The sequence below is a fragment of the Mirounga leonina genome, unplaced genomic scaffold, assembly GCF_011800145.1.
Source record: "Mirounga leonina isolate KUSES-001 unplaced genomic scaffold, KU_Mleo_1.0 Mir_97, whole genome shotgun sequence".
Classification (NCBI taxonomy): Eukaryota; Metazoa; Chordata; class Mammalia; order Carnivora; family Phocidae; genus Mirounga; species Mirounga leonina.
Window position 1 is genome coordinate 6,761,202 of NW_023270889.1, and position 16,498 is coordinate 6,777,699.

The window sequence follows — 16,498 nt, forward strand, 5'->3', positions numbered from 1 at the left end:
AGCCAGGGCACTACTATGAGAGAAAACCAGTAATTGTTTCAACTCACTGTTAAAGTGTCAGTGTCTTCCAGTGGGAATGCAAAGGCAGCATATTCTAATACCTACCATTTTGTTTTTGTTTTGAGTTGAACCATCATAGTTTATGGCAGCCTTTGAGATTGGAAAAATTTATATAATTTTAGTTTAGAAAGAATTTTATAGTTCTTTTAGAGCATTGCTTCCCAAAATAAAGCATACAAGCTGAGGGGATGGTGTATGTAGTATATTAGCAGGGGGATATGAATTCTTTAAGAGAAATTTTCAACTGTATATTTTTAATTTGTTAATGATCCCTAATGTAACATATGCACATTTGGGATTATGAGAGGGCTTTCCATATAGCTTCCTAATTTCAGTGATCATATTTGCCTTTATATTTCTGGTATTACTCCCATCAAAGAAATCTAAACTGGTGTCAGGGGGCACCCCATGAATGGATGTGGCATAGTAGATCAAACTGATAAAAGTAGTAGATGCGGGGCACCTGGGTGGCTCAGTTGGTTAAGCGACTGCCTTCGGCTCAGGTCATGATCCTGGATTCCTGGGATCGAGTCCCACGTCGGGCTCCCTGCTCAGCGGGGAGTCTGCCTCTCTCTCTGACCCTCCCCCCTCTCATGCTCTCTATCTCATTCTCTCTCTCAAATAAATAAATAAAGTCTTAAAAAAAAAAAGTAGTAGATGCATTGAATATTCATGAGGCATGCAGAAAAGATGTTCCAAACTCAAAAAAGCCTGAACCATTTTATTCTGAACCATTACCTCAAGGAAGACTGAATGCTTTAACAAGTTATCAAGTGAGAATTTATTATATTTGCCACTAAAGAATTGTTTGCTAGCTGGCTTTTAGTTTAGAATGAGCGCTGATTGTTCTGAATTAGCAAAAAAGCCTGGAAGTTATTAATGATATTTTGTAGAACATACTTAAACAATAACAACAATGACATGCTCTGAAATTGTATTGTTGAGGTTAAAATACAGGAACAGACTAAATATAGAACCAAGTCTGGGGCTACATCTTTCTGCTTTTAAAAACATTGACAATTTAGTTTCAGAAAAAAAATTGTCACATTACATTAAAATGATACATTTACATTTTATTTTTGCTTTAGTTAATCTAATTGGCTGGCAAGTTTATTCTGCTTTTATAGTTTTGTTAAAGCTAACCACAGTACCTTTACCTCTGAGCATATTTTATTAATATTAAAACAAAAGTGATTTTGGTCAACAAGAATCTGGAAGAAATGTTTTTCTTTTAAAGTCATCTGTGGCTGAGAGATGATTGTCTGCCAAATGATCCTTTTGTTCCCTGTTTTAGATGGGGTTTCCTAGAAGCAGAGCCAGGGACTGGGATTCTTGTATAATGATTTATTGAGGAAGTGATTTCAGAAGAGGATGGGTGTTAGTGAGAGCAGGATAGGACAGAGGGAGGGGCTAAGCAAGGATGTGGTCTCAGCTGGAGACCAGCTGGAACCAGGTTGGTTCCACTGGAAGCTATGGAGCATGAATTTCAGCAGCTTATCCAGGGTCACTGTGGGTTGCTGACCCCTGGAATTATTATAATGGCTCCCTTAGGAAGAGGGAAATAGCTATGAGCCATTAATGAGCTAATGGGCTAAGGCACGAGAACTGGGGGATGGGTGTTCCAGCCCAGTAAAGTGGATCTGGGCAGAGCAACCATGAGGCCTGCTATAGTACCTGCCTTGCAGTGTTCAGATACACTTGTTTCTCAAATTAAGTTAACTCCATCTAGTCACAGCTTTTCCAGGGTCCTGAATGGTCAGTGTTTGGGGAAGACTTACAACAAGTTTATTTAAATAAACTATAGCTCCTGTGGTGCAATTGATCTGGAGATACTTTTTATCCTTTCTTCTCTACCAGCTATTCTAGAATGTCTCTTCCTTGGCTAGCACCTCTGCTGCACTGGTTGGCTTGCCTCATGGCATCTGATGCAGTTACCATGCTTTTGTCAGTCTGTGGTTATTGGACTTGTTTGTTATAGTAAAATTGGTCATGGAAGTACAAAGGGATAACCCAACAAATCGCCCTGCTTGCATTGGCTAGCAGTACTTTATTTCCTCATGATGAACAGGGTCAGTTACCCCTGCTGGTATGGTAACTGTTTTTTGTCTGATGGTCTACTTGTTTGAGGAGCTAAAAGTAACCAGGAGTTAGTCATAGCTTTAAGTTTATTGGGATTCTCCTTGTGTCTCCTGGTGGAAGCATGTCCCTTTTGAAACCAGGACCACAGAGCCTAAGTTACAGAATTGGGGAAACACAAATTCCCTGAGTGGGTGACTGGGAGTGATGATGACTGGGCCCATTCCTCTTGTTCCCAGAGCTTGCAGTCTACTTACTGGTGACACAGAACTATTAATGTCCATTGTTTTAGGGTATATACTACATCCTAAAGAGCTCTCCATCCATGTAAATTGTCTTCACTTCAATAGCCCTCAAAAGGACTTTCCACCACTATTAAGTCAGCAGCTTCTGGATGATCCAGAATGTGGTGGGGTCAATAAATAGATACCATGGCTACATTCCACCATTGCACATCTTTTGCCATAAAGTTTGTTTCTTGGTCCCTAGTAATGCTAAATGGGATTTGGAGGCTTAGAGCAGACACTTTGGAGTGCTGCTAGCTGGGTGCTATGGGAAGAGACTGAAAGTTGATTGACAGTCCAGATGAAATATTGCCCCTGTAATGTAGAAGTGGTTTGATGTAATCAACTTGGACCAAATAACTGATTGGACTCTTTGAAGGATGATACTGTATTCTCAGTGTTATCTGTTGCTGGCCTATTGGACACTCACTGGTGGCAGCAGTTGATCATCCTTCATAAGAGGGAACCCATGCTGTTTGGGCTGTCACATGGCCTTCATCTCTGTCACCATTACTTCTCTGTTCTAGAGACATTGCATGAGTGCTGAGTCAGCCAACAACAGATGCTGATTGCCATCTATTGGCCAAGTCACCCTGTCAACTTTGTTATATAGTTCCTCTTCCATGATGGCACTGTCTTGTGAGCACTGATTTATGATGCAAATATTATTATATGTTGTACTCCTTCCCCAGCTCCATCCAAATGCTTCTTCCATGCCCCTAATCTAATTGTACTCCTCCCAGGCTTCTAACTCACCAGATAAGCCATTTATCATGCAGTCAATTTTTACCCTTATTGTAGACTGCTTTTTTGTGATTCTCAAAGTGGATGACCAGATGCACTGCTTGAAGTTCTTCCCAGTGTAGGATTTCCTCCCTGTGGAGGACACTCATCATTGTCTTTCAGGGGCATCCTTGAGTGGAATATGGTTCAATAGCAGTACATTTTCAGCTTGAACCTACCTACCAAGCCAATCCACCTGTGAACCAAGCTTAGGTTTTTCCTTCCACCACTAGCTATAAATAGAATCTGCTTTGAATCAACCAGGGGTGAGTGTGTATTGATCACAGCCGTGCATATGATTATTACCATTGTCTCTTATTCTAAGAGAATATATATAGCTGTGCCTTCCACCTACTATGTGCTGGGAATACAAAGATGTATTTCATAGCCTCTGTTCTCAGAAAAGTCACTTCAACTTCAATTAAATTTAACACTACCTGGCAGGAGTCACTGGGTATTCTTTGGCTGGGGCGCCAAAATAGGAATGGGTAATAGCACTGTTTAATGTGCTAAACATTAGGATCACTTGCACCTAACATTTTCAGCCTGTCTTCATTTGTGAGAAGTATCCCCCTTTTCCCCTCAAGTTTTCCTAATAATTTACCTCTGTAGCCAATAATGCTTTGAAGTAGAAAATACCATAAGCCAGTTGGCTTTATGATAGTATCATAGTATTTTCATACAACTAAGTGACACTGTCTGAGATTTTAAAAGCCAAAATTGGGAAGAGGGAAAGAAAGGACACTATGTACAAATATTGCTCTGATAACAGAACCAATTTGGTCAGAAGCACATTTAGCCCAATATTGGGTAATACCACTTCAGAGAGGACAGCTTGCAGCCTCAATTCTGGCTGGAAGGGATGCAGACTAGGAGGGGGAAGAGTGTTTCACCTGGATAACAAGTTTATTTGTTGAATGCGAAGATGATGAAAGAAAGAGCACATGGGTGCACATGTGCAGTGGGAAGAGAGGGTGTGTGTAAGACTATGTCATACCCAGACTTTTGTTTTTTAAAGAATTTATTTATTTATTTGGAGATAGAGAGAGAGAGAGAGAGAGAGTGTGTGTGTGTGTGTGTGTGTGTGTGTGTGTGTGTGAGCAGCAGGGAGGGACAGAGGGAGAGAGAGAGAACATCTCAAGCAGACTCCCTGCTGGGAACAGAGCCCAGCTCGGGGTGGTGGTGGGGTGGTGCTCAATCCCTGAGATCATGACCAGAGCCTAAATCAAGAGCCAGATGCTCAGCTGACTGAGTCACCCAGGTGCCCCATATCCAGACTTTTTAATTAACTTTTGGAATATAGTAGATCCTCAATAAAATTTTATTTAATGTGTGACTGATAGGGAAGTCTAGGATGTCCTGAAACCCATGTTATCCTTTACTGCTCATCCATCTAGACAGAATACTTGGAAATGGTAAAAAGCATAGCTCAGTTTGAGGTGCGGAGAAATCCTGAAGAATTTCATTTTCTTACTTTCATTGAAAGTTTTACTGTAGAACTTCATCATACTTTGTTGTTGTTGTTCTTCTTGCTTTTTTCTCCTTAGGGGATTCACACTATGAGAAAGCTTACTAGCTAAAACTGGCTACTGATAAGATACTTCTGGCATGTCAACAAATAAACTCTTGAATCCAGGCCAAAATGGAATCATCTACTGTTGTCCACAACATTAGAACACTGTTTGAGAATATGTTACTTTATTTCTTTTAGGTGAATGCAGTGGCTGTCTGAATACACAACTCCTGGTTACTAAGGAGTTGTCTTACCCACCTAATTTGTTAAAAGAATTGCCAGTTTAATGGATTTAGATAAGCAGTTCATTCTAGGGTGTCTTCCACCCTGTCACAATTTAAGAAGTTTGACTTCTTTGTTAGCTTTTGAGTCAAAATTCTCCCCATGAAATGACTTTTTGACATTGAAACCAAACCAAACAAGCAGGTATCAAAGGGAAGAAGGAATATTTGGCCTTCCAGACTTCTGCTGTGAGAAACAAACATTGTAATTCTAAGTCAGCAGCACTACCTCTGGAGTCTGAAAATGGTTCCTGAACCAGCATCATATACTCTACAACACAAATAAATAAATGAACAATAAGTATAATGCAAACATCTCAAGCCCAAATTCTCAAGGTCCAATTTGCCATTTCTTTAAGGCAAAGAGGAAGATTTCAATGAGAAAGAGCATTGTAAAAGACTCAATTTTTTAAAATCTTTTCTGGATTTGAAAACCATCTGTCGGGAGGCCCTGAAGAATATAGGAATAAACATTGCCTTGAGACTTGTGATCTGGCCCTAAAATTCTACCTCTCACCACCTCCGTGACCTTGAACAGGTCACTTCACCCCTCTGGGTCTGTTTCCTTACCTATACTTAGACCCTACTGAGGATTATGAAACCATTGAAGGTTGGAGTAGATAATCTCTAAGATTATTTTTAGCTCAAATATTCTTTGGCTTTATAAGAAGGATGATGGTTGAAGTTAAATTTTTTTGAAAGATTTGTGCAGGGGAAATGATGAACTATTGATGAGTTCAATAGTTATAATGCAGTAGAAAGGAAAACTAGCATTTATTGAGTGTCAGTTGTGTGCTAAAATTGTGCTAAACGCATATATCTTATTTAAGATTCACAACAGCACAGCCAGGCAGTATTATTATCCTTATTTGACAGATGAAAATAAATCAAAGTTAAGCAATTTACATAGCTAGTAAATGGTGGAACCAGAATTTGAACCCAGGAAAAGTTCACCAAAGCCACTATTCTTTATAGGAAGCGAAGAAGGAAATTAAGAAGAATACATACCTGTTAGAGAATAACTGTGCTATTATGAGGGAAGGTTTTCTGAATGAGTTTATAACATAGGAGCTTTAGTGTTGTCTTGTTGGCTTTTGAGACTCTTTGCAATATGCACAGTTGGGGCAATAGAACCTATGTGATATTTATGATCTTTATTTCAACTGGTAACTTGCACAAAGCAAAAATATACTCACTGTTTTATTCATTTCACCCATGGAACTCTCTTTCTTGTTATTTAATACTTTAGGGAAAAGGGCGAAGATTATTCCTAATGAGAAAAAGGAGCAAGACCAAAGCTTCAGCTCTGAGCCCATTATATTACAATATTATTGCTTTTCAAAACACATTAATGGCCCAGAAAGCCTACATTCTGCTTTGGCTTCTATATGTATTACAGAATCTGCCAATAGTAGGTGCTCAATAAATGCAGTCTCTTTCTACTTATAAACTAGATTCATATTTTAAACAAAAAATGAAAATAAAAAATGGGGAATGATAAATGGCCTATATACCTGTCAAGACAAAATAATTTAGTAGTTGTACAAGGGACTTAAAATGTAAAATTATGAATTATACAAAGAGGAACATAAAAACAAATTATGAATGTTTGCATTTTACGTAGAGCACACTTCTGGTATGAAGACATGTTTGCAAATTTTAGCATCTGGAATTTTCAGACAGGCACTAACCTATTTGAAATTCCCCAGCAGTATTAACACTGAGCATCCTCGTAATTTGCCAGGGTTGTATTCCCCCATTTAAAGTCAAGAATAGCTCCCTGAGTTATTTTGGCTCACGTTTTGAAAAGAGACCCGAGCAGCTGCACAGGAGTGTTGGATGTCCTCATAGTTAACTGCTTGAGTGATGTTTCTTCCACTTATTGCTGTTTGTTCCTATTTTTAAATCATTGTCAGTACTTTTTCCTTGGCTCTTCTCACTGTCTGCACTTTTCTGGCTCTTCTACACAAATGGTTTTATGTCCTTTTTCTCTTGGATTTAGCATTAGTTGAACTCATTTGCACATTTTTGGTCAAAGGTGAACAAAGAGTTCTTTAAAGCATTCAGCAGATGCCGATCCCAATTTTACTTTTATGGTTTCAAACAATGTATAATATTTCATATATTAAGCTCTTGGGTGTTATATTCCAAATATTCTTTTTAATTTGTGTTCTTCTTATAGCAATAACACAGTACTCTTGAGGGGATTTGTTTTAATTTTTTCTCTCCAACTTTTTTCATTAGATAATTTATGTCTGCAGAGAATACTTCCTTTTCTTTGATTTCATTATGGTCTTGCATTTTGTGATTCTTATCAATGCATTGAAGACATAGAGACCTTTTTCTTTTCAGCTATTTAAATTGTAGATTGGGGGTAGTCCTCTTAGGCTGGTGTTAATTGGGACAAAAGCCATTATTAAATTAAGTTTACAAGGATTTAGAAACTAATCAAGTGAGGCAACACTTACTGACCTTCTTAATCCCATCCACATTCATGATTTCTTCCTGCTTTCATCAGAACCCAAGACTCTTTCTATACCCAGGGAAGTTACAACTTTCCCCAAACTATTCTACCAAGCCCAAAATCCAGTTGACCTAGGAGCCATGGCCCTTCAATAACAGCACTGACCTCAAGAAAAACCCTGAGACTACATACCTGGCCATGGAAATAGACATGTGAATAGAGAACTAGTTTCTGTTTTTGAAAGATTCATTTTGAAAGATTCATTTTATTTAATTTAATTTATTTATTTTTAAGATTTTATTTATTTATTTATTTGACACAGAGAGAGAACACAGTGAGAGAGGGAACACAAGCAGGGGGAGTGGGAGAGGGAGAAGCAGGCCCCCCGCTGAGCAGGGAGCCTGATGCGGGGCTCAATCCCAGGACCCTGGGATCATGACCTGAGCTGAAGGCAGACGCTTAACAACTGAGCCACCCAGGCGCCCCTGAAGGTTTATTTTAAAACAAGGGGAGACTACAAGCCATGTTAGGTATGTTTGATTAAACTTCTCAGTTGGAAATAAAATGGATTATGCTTGGTGATTAAGATCCACATGTTTAATGTATTGAAGACACAGAAAGAGACCTTTCTTGGCATCATACTAGAAGGTAATCTTTTCTATAGGCTGTAAATTCTTTTGGGAAAGGGATTGCCTCTCACTCATTTACCTTCTCCCATCATTTAGTATATTTCCTGGTATATAATAAATATTCAGGAAGTGACTGATGAATGAATGAGTTAAGCAAAAGAGAGTCAGTGTGTAACCTGTAATGTTTCCTTTTTTTTTTTTTTTACAAAAGAAAAGGGAGCCAAACGTTTATTAGGTAGCCCTTTAAGATCAGAGAAATTGTATGCATAGCAGCTGTAATAGGGGTGTTCTAAAATCAGCAGGCCCACATGAAGAATTCTGATTGCTATGTGTTTTAAAGCCAAAATTATACCTTATCCTTTTAAATGGTGAAAAGCCACTATAAATGTAATCTATCAATTTGGCTATTTATCCGAACTAGCAAAAGTAATCTGAACTTCATTTTAATTTATGGAGAATCTAATCTGGACCAAACTGACAGAGTTTTAATTTTATGATTAAAATGCATCAAAGTAGAAAGCTATGATCATGTTAGCAATTAGACTTGATATGCAATTTTGAAGATATTATGGAATTTGTCCAAGAATCCCAGAAATTGCTGAATTATACTTTCAATCTTACCTCAAGGTCATTACCCAGAAAAGAAAGCAAGAAAAATGTTACACTTTGTTGCTAACAGAGACCTTGGTTCCAAATGCCAATGGAGAGCTCTGGAGAACTGCACTATTTTTTGTGGAGAAATGCTTTATCTAATCTTGGCTGGCCTCAATTTATTTAAGTGAAGTGGTAAAGAATTTTGCTTAACCTATTTAACCTCTAAACAAAGCCACTGATGTTACCACTCTTGAGAGGTCTTAAAGAAGGAGAAAAGAGTCTAAGAGACTGAGAGAATTTATTCAAATGTATGGGTGATATGGAGATGTGCATCCAAAATAACAATGACCTCCATTCTGTCTGTCTTAGAGGAGTGTGTGATAAGAAAGAATCTCAGTATTAGTGGAAAAGGGAATTCAAATGAGACCTCACACTTTTGAATTCTCTATTTTTAACTTCATCTGTAACTCTACCCACTCAATGACTAATTAATTATCTTTAATCCAAACTAATTGCAGTGGATTTCATCTGCATATAGAAGGAAAAAGATGGAAGAAATACCTAGAAGTCCTACAAGGGACCAACACGAAGCAGAACCAATTACCTTCTGCCATACTTCAAATGTCATAGGGGAAGAATAATCAATTTGCAAAGAAATAAAATATCTGCTACAAAGGATAATATAATGGCATTCTTTTCATAGTATTCTAAGATTCTAGTTAAGACAGTGTGTTACTGTTGAAAGAATAGAAAAATAGATTAAAGGAGCCAAATAGAGAACCTAGAAATAAACCCATACAAATATAGCCAACTGCTCTTTGACAAAGGGGCCAAGGCAATACAATGTAGCAAAGATAGTCTTTTCAACAAATGGTCATCCACATGCAAAAAATGAATCTAGACATAGACTTTACACCTCTCACAAAAGTTAACTCAGAATGTGTCATAGACCGAAATTTAAAATGCAAAACAATAAAACTCTTAGAAGAAAAATAGGGGAAAGTCTAGGTGATCTTGGGTTTGGTAATGGCTTTTTAGATACAACACTAAGAGCTTGACCCATGAAAAAAAAGACTGACAAGTCGGACTTCATTAAAATGAAAAACTTGTACTCTGCGAAAGACACTGTTAAGAGAAGGTAATGACAAGCCACAGACTGGGAGATAATATTTGCAAACCATGTATTTGTTAAAGGACTGGAATCCAAAATATACAAAGAACTCTTAAACTCAACATTAAGAAAACAAGCAATCCAATTATAAAATGTGTGAAGGATCTGAACATCCCTTATCAAAGAAGATATACAGATGGCAAACAGAAATTTGAAAAGGTGCTCAAAATCATATGTCATTAGGGAATTGCAAATGAAAACAATGAGATACCACTACACAACTATTAGAGTGGCAAAAATCTCAAACAATGACAACACCAAATGCTGGTAAGGATGTGGAGCAACAGTAACACCCATTCATTTTTGGTGGGAATGCAGAAATGGTACAGTCACTTTGGTAAATAGTTTGTCAGTTTCTTCCAAAGCTAAACATAAACTTATCATAAGATCCATCAATCATGCTCCTTGGCATTTACCCAAATGAGCTAAAAACTTATATTGACACAAAAATATGCACATGAATGTTTATAGCAGCTTTGTTTATAATTGCCAAAATTTGGAAGCAACCAAGAGATCCTTCAATAAGTGAATGAATAAACACTGTAGGATACCCAAACAATGGAGAATTATTAAGTGATAAAAAGAAATGAGCTATCAAGCTATGAAAAGACATGGAGGAAACAAATGCATGTTGCTAAATGAAAGAAGTCAGTTTGAGAAAGACACAAACTTATGATTCCAACCAACGGACATCCTGGAACAGGCAAAACTATAGAGAAAATGAGAAGATCAGTGGTTGCCAGAGGTTCAGCGGGAGGGAGTGAGGGATGAATAGGTGGCATTTTTAGGGCAGTGAAACTATTCTGCATGATACTGTTATACAGATGGTGGATACATGACATTTTGCATTTGTCAAAACCCACTAAACTATTGGCACAAAAAGGGAAAGCTAAAGTAAACAATGGAATTAGTTAATATTAATATATCAAATTTAGCTCATAAATTGTAACAAATGCACACTAATACACAGTTAACAATGGGAGAAACTATGTGTTGGGGGGAAGCAGCAGAAGGGGGTAAATAGGAATTCTCTATATACTCCATGCAGTTTTTCTCTAAGCCTAAAACTACTATAAAAAATAAAGTCTAGTAAAAAATTGGTAAATAAATATTATATATTTTACATCAGTCCCTGCAATAAAGGTATCAACTTCACTTTCGTATTTTCACTGTTTAGCTGTAAAACAGCGGGCCATTGTGGAAAGAACAGGAAAGAGAATCAGACAGACCTGGTCTTAAATTCCCAGCTATACTATTTACCATCTACATGATATTTGGAAAATTGTTAAGATTTCTCTTAGCTGCTGTTTCTTTCTTTTTTTTTTTTTTTAAAGATTTTATTTATTTATTTGACAGAGAAAGACACAGCAAGAGAGGGAACACAAACAGGGAGTGGGAGAGGGAGAAGCAGACTCCCTGCCGAGCAGGGAGCCCGATGCGGGACTCGATCCCGGGACTCCAGGATCATGACCTGAGCCGAAGGCAGTCGCTTAACCAACTGAGCCACCCAGGCGCCCTTAGCTGCTGTTTCTTTATGTGAAAAATAGACATCATATAGAATTTATAGGGTTATTACAGATATCAAATGTGATAATGTGCAAAATTCCCTGGCATATATTAGGTACTACATAAATGTTAGTTACCATCTCTAGTTTTTTGTTTTTTTTTTAAAGATTTTATTTTATTTATTAGAGAGAGAGACAGCTAGAGAGGGAACAGAAGCAGGGGGAGTGGGAGAGGGAGAAGCAGGCTCTCGGCCGAGCAGAGAGCCCGATGCGGGGCTCGATCCCAGGACCCTGGGATCATGACCTGAATCGAAGGCAGACGCTTAACGACTGAGCCACCCAGGTGCCCCACCATCTCTAGTTTTTAAAGACATTGTTTTGGAATCTGTCCTAAAATCTTAAGTCCTACAAAAAGTTGCTTTGCTGATTTTCAGAGTGGGAAGGACAGAATGCTTAATGCATTTAAAATATTACATTTTTATAGAATGAAGGAAATGAAAAGAATTTTCATTCTCAACGAAACAGCATTTGACTGTTTTAGGGTGGAGAATATGATGATTATTATAGCCAATAGGAGATAGTGTTGAAAAAGAACAGTTCTTAAACCAGCTCTTCTGAACATAAGCAGCAATTAATTGAGAAGGACAGCTGGTGGGTAAGGAAGAGAATAGAATCCCCACTGGGCTCTTCACTTAGAAATAAGCAACAGAATAAGAAGTTAAATCTATAAATGTTATCATCCTGTGTATAATGCCTGAGAAGACCTGCACATCATCAGAATTTAGATATTAGTGAGTAGCTTTATATGATGTGAATACAATCAAAACATGTTCTCTTCATAGCAGATGCTGGAAGATGAACTTTCTCCTGATTGAGCATCTTTTCCATCCCATACCCTACTTTCCTCTAAGATATCTAGGGCTGCTAAAGTCATAAGCCCAGACCTGAACATTAATATCTCCCCAGAAGCTGAAGCCCTTTCAGTGCTCAAGATTCTCTATTATTATATCATGATGATCATCGTAAGTGTCTAATATGACTACGATAGGTCAAGCATTGCTCAGATGTTAGGGATAATTAAAGTGAAATAGGAAATTGTCTGAAAGTTCCCTCAATTTGAAGAAAAATCCAGATTAATTTTTTTAACTACTAAAAATTTACTTTGTTCTGAAAAGTTAAAAGAGATATAAATATTTAGATGAATGTATTAGTTTTACCAATGCTACAGTAACACATTACCACAAGCTTAGTGGCTTTACCAAAACACAGATTTCCTGTCTCGTAATTCTGTAGGTCAGAAGTCTGAAATGGGTCTCACTTACTAAAATCAAGGTGTTGGGAGGGCTGTGTTACATTGTGGAACATCTAGGAAAGAATTCGTTTCCTTACCTTTAACATCTTCTAGAGGCTGCCCATATCCCTTGGCTCGTAGCCTCTTTCCATCTTCAAAGCCAGCATGGCATGTCAAGTCCTCACACTGAATAGTCTCATACTCTTCTGCCTCCCTCTTCTACTTTTAAGGACCCTTCTGGTTACATTGGGCTCATCTGAATAATCTAGGATAATCTCCCTTTCTTAACATCAGCTGATTAACAACCTTAATTCTAATTGCAACATTAATTTCCCTGCTATATAAAATAACATATTCACAGACTCTTTGAATTAGGATGTGGACATTTGGGTGGGGGGCACTGTTCTGTCCACAATAAATACCAAGTCAGAGTTGCTGCCCCTATCAGCTCTAATAGCTCAGAACTTCATGGGAGCAGTGTAAATTACCTCATTAACTAGTTGGGGAGACTAGTGAAAAGGTCTTTCAGCAAGCCCTACTGTGAAATTCTTTCCACGGAAGTTTATGGCAGCAGGCAGGGGTGGACATAGCTCTCTGACATCACTTCGTATCTACTGATCTGCTTATACCTCCTAGTAAATTTGGTGCCTTGCTTTAACACTCTTTTTCTTTCTTTTTAAAAAAGACAGAAATGTTAAAATACAACTTTATTTTCAGGAGGCAGTTCTCTCTTTTGCATAGACATTGGGAGAGAGCAAAAAAATACAAGAAGACGTAGCAAACATTCTCACTAATTATCTGATGACAAATGAATTATGTTATTTATGGCTATAGATCTATTCCCAACTTCCTTAGAAATGCTTTAGTATGGAAACAATGAACATTCAAGAATCATCTCAGCCTGAGCTCTAAACAGTGACAATTTCAGAGACTAATAAAAGGAAAAGAATAAACAGAAATGTTTTGTTTCTCTTGGGACTGACCAAATTGGGAATGGATTCCCTGGTCTCACAGACACACCCTTCTGAAGGCAGTAAAACCACAATATGTGAAGTCCTCACCCATCCCCAAGCCTGCCTATACCAGGAGATGGACAGGCTCAGGTCTGAAACATCCTTTATCAGTCAGAGAGTCTTAGAGGTGGGATATTAATAGGGTGAGCCCTTTTGGTTGAGTGGAGGAGATACTCATTGGGGTTTTCAAATATAGAATAATGAAGTTTTAAGATTTCTAACACAATGGTGTAATAAGCTTCTTAATTGCATTCAGGACAGAAGTTTTATGATTATGCAATCATTTTCCAATTCTCAGCCTTCTAAAATAAACATCTGGACAGGATTAAAATCCCCTGTGGGGAGAGACTGGGTGCCACTTTGCTATTTCTCGACAGCGTGCTTCAGGTCCTGGGCTCAATGGCACTGCTTCTCTGTACCGTCACTTTTATCCTTATGCAAAGATGACTCAGGAGAAATGTTACCCGGAGAACTCTCAAATTTTTTAATGTTTCATAGTTACCAATTTCCTCAATACTTGTCCTATCTGCCAGTTTTCTGGACCCATCACTAGTGATTCTGATTCTTAAGGTCTAGATGGGTACAGGGGATCGGCATCTTATCAGGTTTCCCGAGATAACTCTGGTCATGCCGTTTTCTCAGCACACTTTGAGAAACATGGCCTTAGTTCCCTGAGCCATTCTGGATGAGTGCTGTGTGCATCCACTTTGCACAGCTATCGTCATTAAGGAACACACTCTCACATCATACTGTGGGCCAATTAATCTGATTTCTCTAATCATGAATGTTCTAGTCGTTCACTCTCCAAAGTGGTGAGGGATTTCTCAGAAACCACTTTGGTTTTTGGAGAAGTGGAGTGACTGCATCAACACTGATTTTGTTTTCGTAATGTGGGCAGAGGACAAAATTAACCTTTTGTTTTCTGGTTTGAGTTAATCATTTGGTCCAAAAAAGAAAGCCATTAAAATACTCACTGTATCATTTTGTTTGATTACAAACCAAATAGATTTGGTAAGTGAGATTTTGATGAATCTGGACAATTTCAATATCCACACTGGGGAAGTGTTTCAGGGGAGTTAAAGGAAGGAGTGAGAGTAGGAGATTATTCAAGACATTTTATTTTGTAGATACTTGCCACTATTTCTGACATCAACTCAAGCATTCTGCAAACAAGTGGCTCTTAACATTTTGGAGAGAGTCGTGTACTCCTTGGGGAATCTGATTGAAGATCCAAAGCCCTTCACCAGAAAGATGTATGTAGACATGCTTTCACACAAAAATTCTCAAACAACTTTAGGTATATTATGGACCCTCCCATCCCAAAAAGCTCATCCATATTTAGAACTTGGGTTCTGAGAAGATTGCCCTGTGCCCTCTCCCTTTTTACCACTATCACAGACTCTCTTGCATTAGTCTTTATGCATTATATAAATAAGAATCACCTGGGGTAATTGTTAAGCGTATGGATGTTGGCTTCCATCCTCAGATTGATTCAACAGATCTGGGGTCCAGCCTAGGACATTGCAGTTATTTTATGAGCCTCAGGTGATGATGATGCAGGTAATAAATGACCACAATTTGAGGAACAGTCAAAACTGAGAAGCTGGGCAGGTGGCTTGACTGGTACAAAAATATAGTAAAAACAAGACCACTTCCCTCTACCGCATAGAAACCTGGGTAAAAAGAGTGGGGCTGGCTCTTCCCATTCCAGACCCTACTCTATCTACCCTTCTGTTCACCTCAGCTGTCCTAGGACATTGTTTTCATTTTCCCCAAGGAAAATTCCCCACAATGCCCATTTTAACTTCATATTTTTTGCATAAAAGATTGGAAATGAGGGTGCGTAGGCAGAACATTTTTCTCTCACCCCGAACTCCCACAAGGGGCCGTGGGACCATTTCTCTTCAAGGGGACTTCCTTCTCCTGTGTTCATGGAGCTTTATTGCTTACAACTCAAAAGAGGTAAGGGCAGGGTGTATTGAGTAGAAAGGCTGCAGAGACTCTTCCTCACCAGCCTCTAGATTTTTCTAGACAGTAACTTGACTGGATATTTTAAAACAGTACAGAAGAACTTCTGTAGGTTGGCAGCAGCCATTGGTGAAAAATTCTCTACATTTGTTGAGAGTTTATTTGTGCCAGTGGACAAGAGTACTATAGAAGCAAACAAAGGCAGTTTAGATCCTGTCCTGCCTTAAAGGGCAGGCTCATCATTTGCCTTATTGATGTTTCAAAAGACTGGTCAGAATAAAATACAAACCTATCCATCCCACTCCAATCAAACAGGACATACAGCTGAAAATTCTGTCCAAATATCTCAAGATAATACTTTAAATTTTCCTTTCAGAGAACATATTGTTTCTATGGCACTGATCTCAGCTAACTTTCACAACACTAGCTTGTCAAACTTCCCTCTTTCATCCCTTACTATAAATAAAGATTGCTTTCAGATCTTATGCAAAGAAATGGAAGAGATTGACACATGTGGTCTGAAGCAAGAGGACATTTCAGTGGCTCTCATCAAGGCAAAAGAAAAAAACAACCAAATTTGATGAGTCTTTTATTGTTGACTCAGTGAAGTGGTTCCCTTGGCAACTAACATGGGAGGTGAGAGAGCTGGAAGAGCTGAGAGCTCCTCTGCAACTTCACCCACAGCTGATTAAAAGGCTTTCAGACAAACAATGTTGATAAGCACAGGAACAGTGTCAAATGCGATGGTAGGGAGAAATAGTGGTGGCAGGTTGGGGGAAGCAAGACAACTGCTTAAGTGTCATCAAAATTTAAGTGAAATAAAACATATTGGAGGCACTGTTTCATTAACATTCAAATCAATTATA

General features: G+C 38.3%; 1 protein-coding gene across 4 annotated transcripts in view; it reads left to right on the plus strand.

Annotated features, from left to right (window-relative positions):
* LOC118006542 (F-box only protein 4) overlaps positions 1-16,498 on the plus strand; it is a 441,418-nt gene that overhangs the window by 142,817 nt on the left and 282,103 nt on the right. The gene's annotated exons all lie outside the window — the stretch shown is intronic.